This window comes from Danio rerio, chromosome 1, assembly GCF_049306965.1.
Source record: "Danio rerio strain Tuebingen ecotype United States chromosome 1, GRCz12tu, whole genome shotgun sequence".
NCBI lineage: Eukaryota > Metazoa > Chordata > Actinopteri > Cypriniformes > Danionidae > Danio > Danio rerio.
The window spans coordinates 22,356,564-22,365,000 of NC_133176.1; the positions used below are offsets into that span (position 1 = coordinate 22,356,564).

Here is an 8,437-nt window from a genome sequence, read left to right on the forward strand (position 1 = left end):
CTGGCCAAAAGCTGTTGCTAATTCCAAAATGTCACATTAGATCTTCATTGCATTATGCAGAGAGTTGTAATTTCTTGGTGATGACAAAACAGAAGGTCTGGCTCATAGATGCCTAACAACATAATCAATAAATTATTTTTGTAAATTTTATTGGAGAACGCTTTCTTGTTGCTCTCTGGCTCAAGCTAATAATGTAAAATTGAAGCCATATTGTCTCTTCATAGACTGTCTTCAATTTTCAACACTTGATAAGCTGTTATCCAGTGGCACAAACATTTTGCTAGTTTCCAGGTTAAATGACATATTTCCTGGAAATGGTGTGAAAACAGCATTTAAGATAGTGTCAAAAATGTCAGCCCAATCAGCAGCAAAAGGTATATAAATCCAACGGTGTTAAAGTAAATGCTCACAAAGTGGATCCAAGTCTGTTCTGTTTTAATCTGGATGGCAAGGTGCATATTTTGCAGTATTAAACACATATTTCAACCCATGCTCATTCAGAAAACATACTGCTAAATATACTGCTGTTGTGGTCAACTCCTCTCTGCATCTCAAGTCCCCTGATGAATATGATGAGCTACTGGACAAACTGTTAACAGTGGGAAAGCCGTCCATACGGAGGTAAGCGGTCAGCTGGTAAGCGCCCCGTAGCATTCATTTTAAAGCCGAAATGCAGCCATACATCTGGCTACATAATTTGTGATCTACAGAAATGTATATAGGGGGAAGTTTTCAGAAAGAGTAACATATTTATATGATTTCATCAGGCTTTGAAAATTCTTCAAAAATAACAACGGATGGCATTCCAAGATAGAGGCAAATCTGGCTTCATTAGAACGCAATGTTCAACTCATCAGCATTTTCTTTAAGAAACAATTTGCAACATTTTGTTTGTGGCCAAACATTGCCCAGTAATTGTGATGACTAATCAGAACAAACTGGGTCATCAATCAATGGACTAATTCCTGCACCATCATGGTAAATTAGGTAGAAATAAATGCATATTATAAGATAATAGCTGAGATCAGACAGCATTCTTGTAATAATGTGCATTTTGGAATATCGAATGAGAAACAAGTGATGTAAATTCCAAATTGTCAATAAGAATCCCTTAATTGGCAAAAAAAGTGAGCTCATTTGAGGTGGATTCAAATTTGTGTGAAAAAAAAGATTAATTTGAATATTTCGAGATGGAAACAGTTGCCCATTAAACTCTAATGTAGCAAACATTACATTAACGTGACTCCATTACGCTTGCCTTGTTAACTATTACCAAGTTTTCTACAGGTTTCACCAAGTGAAATTTAGGACTTTTTAAGACCTTTTTAAGATCATTATGAATGAAATTTCTATACACGGCTAAACCCTAAGGATTTTTACTTGTTCCACTTAAAAAAAATCTTATTACATATACAAACCACACATATACTTTTTTTTTTCAATAAAACATTTTCTTAAATGTTACTATAAATACATGGAGAACTTACAAAGTTTTGTTAAAAGTTTTATTGAGCTGTATTGTTGGTGACTGTATAGGTGTTTGCCTAATTGGGTAGCTTTACATGAACATTGGAAAATTAGGACCAGTGTAAAATTATTTAAAACCTACAAGTCAATATTTCAGTGAATTTAAGACTTTTTGAGGCCTAAACTTTTGTTTTTGAGATTTAAGACATTTTAAGACTTTTTAACCCAGCGGACACCCTGATTACCAATACTAAAGTCAGCCACTTTAACAAATACATAGAAATTCACATTTGGGATTTTGTATTGTTTTTTTTTTTTTTTTTTTTTTTTGGAAACTATGCATCATGATAGCATTGAAACTTGACAAATGAAAGTGTTTTTTGACCTTGCATGTCAACTATTCCTGTGGATTCCTAAAACCAATCCATAATGTGGGCAATTAAATCTGTATATTCATACATTTTCTTTTTGGCTTTGTCCTTTTATTAATCTGGGGTCGCCACAGCGGAATGAACCACCAACTTATCCTGCTTATGTTTTATGCAGTGGATGCCCTTCCAGCTCATCACTGGAAAACACCATACACTCCCATTCAAACACATACACTAGGGCAGGAGTGCTCAATCCTGTTCCTGGAGATCTACCTTCCTGCAGATTTCAGTTGCTACCCATATCAAACACACCTGAACCAATTAATTGGGACCTGAACACCACTTGATAATTACAGGCAGGTGTGTTTAATATGGGTAACAACTGAAATCTGCAGGAGGGTAGATCTCCAGGAACAGGATTGAGCACCCCTGTACTAGGGTCAAATTTACCATACCCAATTCACCTGTACCACATGTTTTTGGACTGTGGGGGAAACCGGAGCACCCGGAGGAAACCCACACGAACATGGAGAGAACATGCAAACTCACAGAAATGCCAATGATCTAGCCGAGACTCGAACCAGTGAGTGAGGCGAACGTGCTACCCACTGCGCCACCACGTCACCTTAATCTGTATATTGAGGGATGTAATGTTTATTTGTGGGTCATCATTACTTTATTTGCTTTTTCAGTGTCTTTTTAGGTTAATTTTTTGTACTATATTTTTATTATCTCATATTTTAATTGCTCACTGTTTACATTTACTTTTGAATCTTTATTTTGTCATTCACTATTTGTTATTCCTGGACCTAAACTCTTATGTTGAGCTAATCTTCGATCTAACCACAAAATGAAAGGGATGGATTGACAGAGGACAAGAAGAAAAGATGTTAGTTTGTCCTTCAACTGTAAGTGTGAAGAGCTGGATCAATAAAGAGGAAGACAACTTGCAGTGCACTTCTTCAGCTTTTTATACTGAAATCAGAGTACACACACAAAAAGAATATTGTGTGTGTGTGTTCCTACACTGTAAAAAATATCAGTTAATTAACAGTTTCTGTGGCGACATGGTGGCTCAGTGGTTAGCGCTCTCGCTTCACATCAAGAAGGTCACAGGTTCATGTGCGTGTTTGCATGTTCTCCCCGTGTTTGCATGGGTTTCCTCCGGGTGCTTTATTTTCCCCTACTGTCCAAACACATGCGCTATAGGTGAATTGAATAAACTAAATTGTCCGTAATGTATGTGAATGAATGCGAGAGTGTATGATGTTTCACAGAACTGGGGTGGAGCTGGAAGGGCATCCACTGTGTAAAACATATGCTGAATAAGTTGGCGGTTCATTCTGCTGTGGCGACCCCTTATAAATAAAGGGACTAAGCGGAAGAACACTTTCCGTATTTTTGTGTTTTCAATTTATTTTCACCTGTGAATTTCATTCTAGGACCTTGATCTCTGCTCTGTAGACTTTTGATGTTAAAAATTTAACTAAGTTTAAAAAAGTGACTTTTATTGACATTTTAGTAGTCTGAAATAAGGTTGTACCACAATATACAACAACAACTCATTAACTTAAACTATTAAAAATGTTAATAAAAGTCAACTTTTCCAACATTTCAAGGTTAAAAGTTGTCAGAAGATTTATCAAGGTCTCATAATGCGATTCAAAATAAAAACAAAATACAGAAAACTGCTAATTTACAGATATTTTTTAAAGTATACCATTAAGTTAATATAGCATTTGGTGAACAGGGTTTGGAACAGATCATTAATGATTTTGTGGACTTTGCATTCATATAAACAGAAGACTGTGAAAATGTGTAAAGCACATGAGCGTGATGGTGTGTGCGCCCGAGGTAGTAAACTATCAGATGCTGTCTCTGATTGGCTGTGGCAGGGCTCGGCCGGGTCTGTGTGAGGTGTCTGTGGAGGTGACTGCTCATCTCTGTGATTGGCTGATCTTCCGCAGCAGCTGTTCTGATATATAAAACTCAAAATCTAATAGTCGACATAAAAATACCTTCAGGGCATCTGTTTGTCAGACACCACCGCAGCCAGTGGGGAAATTGAGGGTCTTACGAACACACACACATGCACACACAAACACACAGAGGTTTGTTTTATGAATTGTGAGGATATTTCATATAGTCGTAATGTTTTTTAATGTATACAAACTGTATTTTCTATCAGAAGGTTTTTACATTCGCTTAATGTGGTTTTAGAATCGTGCTTAAAAAGCTTATTGCAAATAATGGTGATGGAAATGAAAAATGCACAAAAATGCAAAGTGCACAACATATATTGAAACAGATTTTAATAGTTTTTTTTTTTTCTTCAAAAATGTATTTTACAACACCTTATGCATACTCTACACCTAAACCTAACCGTCAGCAGGAACGGTGCATTTTTCAACCGAGGCTCATTCTAAAAGCGTACCTCTATATACATTATGGACAGCGCTTAATACATCTCAGGAGCTACGGTTTTTGCAGTTTTTGTTTTCACAAATCCTGAGGCCGCATGTATACTTTTTGATATTTCTCTCGCAAGTGCCATCCGCTCTTGCTGTTTTCTTATAAATCCACGAGAGGCCACTGTTGACTGACTGTTTGACTGACTAAATGACTGACCGATCTACTGACTCACCCTACTCCTTCCCTAAACCCAACCAATTGTATTGATTGACCCGCCGACCCACTTCCCTAAACCCAACCTACAGTTTAAAAAGCAATCCAGAAATTTTATTTTACCAAGGATTTTACCATGTTTTCAGGTTTTACCATATTCTCACCCTGTTATTTACTTGTTCATTTTATTTTTTAGCTTCTGTTTTTGTCTTACCTGCTTTCTGCACCCGTTCTTCACTGGACTCAAACCCTGCCATCGTTGTCAACTCCTCTCTGCGTCTCAAGTCCACCAACGTACATGGCGAGCTAATAAGACAAACTGGTAACAACGGGAAAGCTGTCCATATTAAGGTAATTGCATGGTGTCATACCGCCGTGTAGCGTTCGTTTTAACAATGAACTTCTGGCTAAAAAGTTCACAATCTCCAAAAATGTATATAGGGCTACGTTTTCAGAATGAGCATATGTTGACATTTTTACTTTCTAAAAAACTAATTCTGTACAGTTTTTATGGTTTCTTTTGAAAAAGGGACATGGTGCAATGCTCCTTTAAGTCACCTTCTTCTTGTTATACCTCTATCAAAAGTCATAATACATATAAAGATGTTAAAGATTGGATGACCAACAATTTTCTTCTCTTAAACTCAGACAAAACAGAATTATTACTTATTGGGTCTAAATACTGTACACAGCAGATCTCACAACTCAACCTGCAATTAGAGGGATACAAAGTTAGCATTGGCTCTACTTTAAAAGGTCTGGGAGTCATATTAGACAGCATTTTAACTTTTGAAAATCATATCTCCCATGTCACAAAAACTGCGTTCTTTCATCTGAGAAATATTGCTAAGTTACAAAGTATGCTATCCATATCAGATGCAGAAAAGCTAGTCCACTGAAGTCCAGCATTCTCCAACGCCTAGACTGCAGCTCTGCACAAGAAGTTTTCCCAGAGGAGAAATGGTCGTGCCCAACTGAGCCCGTTTTCTCTCGAGGTTTTTTAATTCTTCACTTTCGTCAATTAGTGAAGTTTTTTCCTCGCCACTGGCTTGCATGGTTCGGGATCTGTAGAGCTGCGCATCGATGAATTTACTCTTCAGGGCTCTATCATACACCCGGCGCAATGTGGCGCAAGGGGCGGCGAAATACTTGTTTACTAGTTTCAGCTTGGCACAAGAGTCGTTTTGAGGCGTTGCGCCAAGCTGTTTAAATAGCAAATGCATTAGCGCTCATATGTGCGCCCATAGGTGTTCTGGTCTAACCGCACAAGAGAGCAATAGGCAAATATCTTTACATATGAAAGAATTAAAATATTAAGGATATATATAGGATGTAATAAGAATAGATATAGGATATAAATATAAAGGATTAAAATATTACAAAACATATTATTTTCTAGCCTACATAAATATAAAAAATCACTGCTTTTATGTCTTCTTCATCTCGGGAGGCTTTTTCAGTTCATTCTTAACAATTTGCTTTTGTATAATGTTATTATTATTAGCAGTATTATTTATTGTATCCATATTTATATTTGTTTTATAAAAACAAGCTTAGATTTGCCCACCTGTCAGGTTTTAGACCATATGGGGTACAGCATGTGTTTTAGGATATAACTCAGGTTTTTGAACACACTTCGTTATTGTTGTTCATTTATTCCTTTGCTGGAAATTAGAACTGAATTTAGAAATAGTTTTAAAACGAATATTTGCGCTTGACAAACGCAGTTAATTATTTATAGACTAATTGATGTCTGTGCGTAAAGGTTTCCCTATCCAAGAGCGAACGTGAAAATGATCCATTATCTCTCATTCTCACGCAGTAGATGCTCTGTTTAACAGTTTTTTGTTAAAAAAAAACTGTTAACTGTTTGCTAGTGAAATGCTCAGTTTTTGCACTTAGACTTACTTCACGTCCTGTAAATAGTGAATGCGCTTATGGTGCGACGCAGCTGGCTCTTAAAGGGAATGGGAGATGAGACTCTAATTGGTTTATTCTCAAAACACACCTATAACTCATTAAGAAAATATACTCAACTCTTTTAGACCATACGCCATAGCGCAAAGCAGATTTTCCCGTCCGTAAATTAGCAAAAATGAGTTCTGACACACCCTGAAAGCGTTTGCGCCCTGCGTTTTGCACTCTGGGCATGGACCGTCAAAATAGAGCCCTTAGTGTTTGGACTTGCAGCAATGATTATTAACCACACTGAACTAAGCTACACTGAACTGAACTTAAACTTTGAAAACTGAACTACACTGTTTCAATTTACTATGAACAAATTACAATCACTCACTTTACCTTTTCTTCCTCCTGATGTATTATGGATCGCCACAGCGGAATGAACTGTCAATTACTTTGGCGTATGTTTTATGCAGAGGATGCCCTTCTAGCTGCAAAGTGCTGTTTAAATAAAAAGAAAGATTGGTCACAATAAAGACACACACACACAGGTCGAGAGTACACACTAAGGGTGCAAGTTAATAGAAAAAAAATTACATTACAATGTTTTTTTGTTTTTTTTCGTGGTATTTATTGTGATATGAAAGCATGTTCACCAGATTACTTTAAAAGCTTGATTTTCAAAGGATTCATTATTTTAGAATAGGGTGCATCTGGATAAAACTTACAAAAAAATTACAAGCAATGATAAATGCAATAGAGTTAAAATCCAAATTATATATGAAAATGGAAACTGCATCGACTTCATTGTGTAACTTAATACATTAAATCTTTTTTACAATTACTAAACTTTGTTTCTTACATGCTTTAAAAGTGCAATCCCCCCCAATTAAAGGGTCAAGAAACCTGGAAGACTTTAAACATAGGCAAACACAGCAGCACGATATAGGCATTGTGTCTAAATGGTAAGGAATTCCACTGATAATAGACAAAGTCTGCAATTCTTTAATTCTCAAACAGCTCTACCAAAAAAAATTTTTGCTACACACAAACAGGTTGGCTTTATCGACCCTGAAAGCATTGGGGGGAAAAACCAAGCAACAAACCCCATGTATCATGGAAATAAACTAATACAACCCTTCATGAACGGCTAAAAACTGTGTGCTGCGCGCGGACGCGACATCACATTTTGGCAGATCTGCTATGTCTTCGAAAAGTATGTCTTGTTACAAATAATTAAAAAGCAGGATAAGAATACTCTGCTATAAATAATAATGAGAAACCGAAGTGTCGCTATGTCACCACCCCAAAAATGATTTTAAACCCGGAAGCTGAATTTAGCAGACAAAATATCAATATTTTTTAGGTGTATCAACAATTAGAGCGGCACGAAGAAAGAATTGTGTTGTTTCAGCTCATTTTATGAGTATGTATGGATGTTTCAAAGGAATGGGTTGCAGAGATGAATGAATGAATAAATTAATAAAAGCACAATTAAAGCTAGCAGGTGCTTACACTGTCTTAATTGATGCAGTTTCCAAAATTGTACAACAATAGAAAGACACTCATAAAGGTTTGGAACCACTTGAGTAGTGAGAACGTTGTCATTTTGAGTGAACTATCCATTAAAAGTAAATCCCTTTTTCAATAAATCTGGAGTGTTCACATAGTAACCGATTTTTAGAATGTGTACAAATGCTAAACTTCAACTCCATAATACCAATTCAGAAATCAAACTTTGGTGGCTGGCTTACACTGTTTAAAAAATGGTGGGTTGCACACAATACATTTGTGTTAAAACAACATGAAGGAATTAAGTTAACCTATTAGTTTTTACAAATTTAAATGGACTAATCAAAAAACAATTAAGTAGTCCTCAACAAAATTCAAGAACTGTGTTGTTTTACCACAGTTTAATTAAGCAGTTTGTACAAAAAGCAAATGTATGATCCTTGACATCACATTTGCATCTATTGCAGATGGACATATTGCGATGTTGATGCTAAAACGATATATTGTTGTCTTCTAGTACACCCTCTTGATTTTATTCCCTGCTGGATCCCTCAGCATGT

At 36.3% G+C, this 8,437-nt stretch overlaps 1 long non-coding RNA gene across 4 annotated transcripts in view; it reads right to left on the reverse strand.

The window, feature by feature from the left end:
• The window catches only part of LOC141385551 (uncharacterized), a 33,116-nt gene that overhangs the window by 16,197 nt on the left and 8,482 nt on the right, over window positions 1–8,437 (reverse strand). For 2 of the 4 annotated variants that reach the window (XR_012406024.1, XR_012406026.1), the window contains exon 2: window positions 6,765–6,866. This is a non-coding gene — a long non-coding RNA (uncharacterized lncRNA). Of the gene's footprint in view, window positions 1–4,677; window positions 4,783–6,764; window positions 6,867–8,437 lie in introns of all 4 variants that reach the window. The other 2 variants (XR_012406025.1, XR_012406023.1) reach the window with 2 other exon arrangements.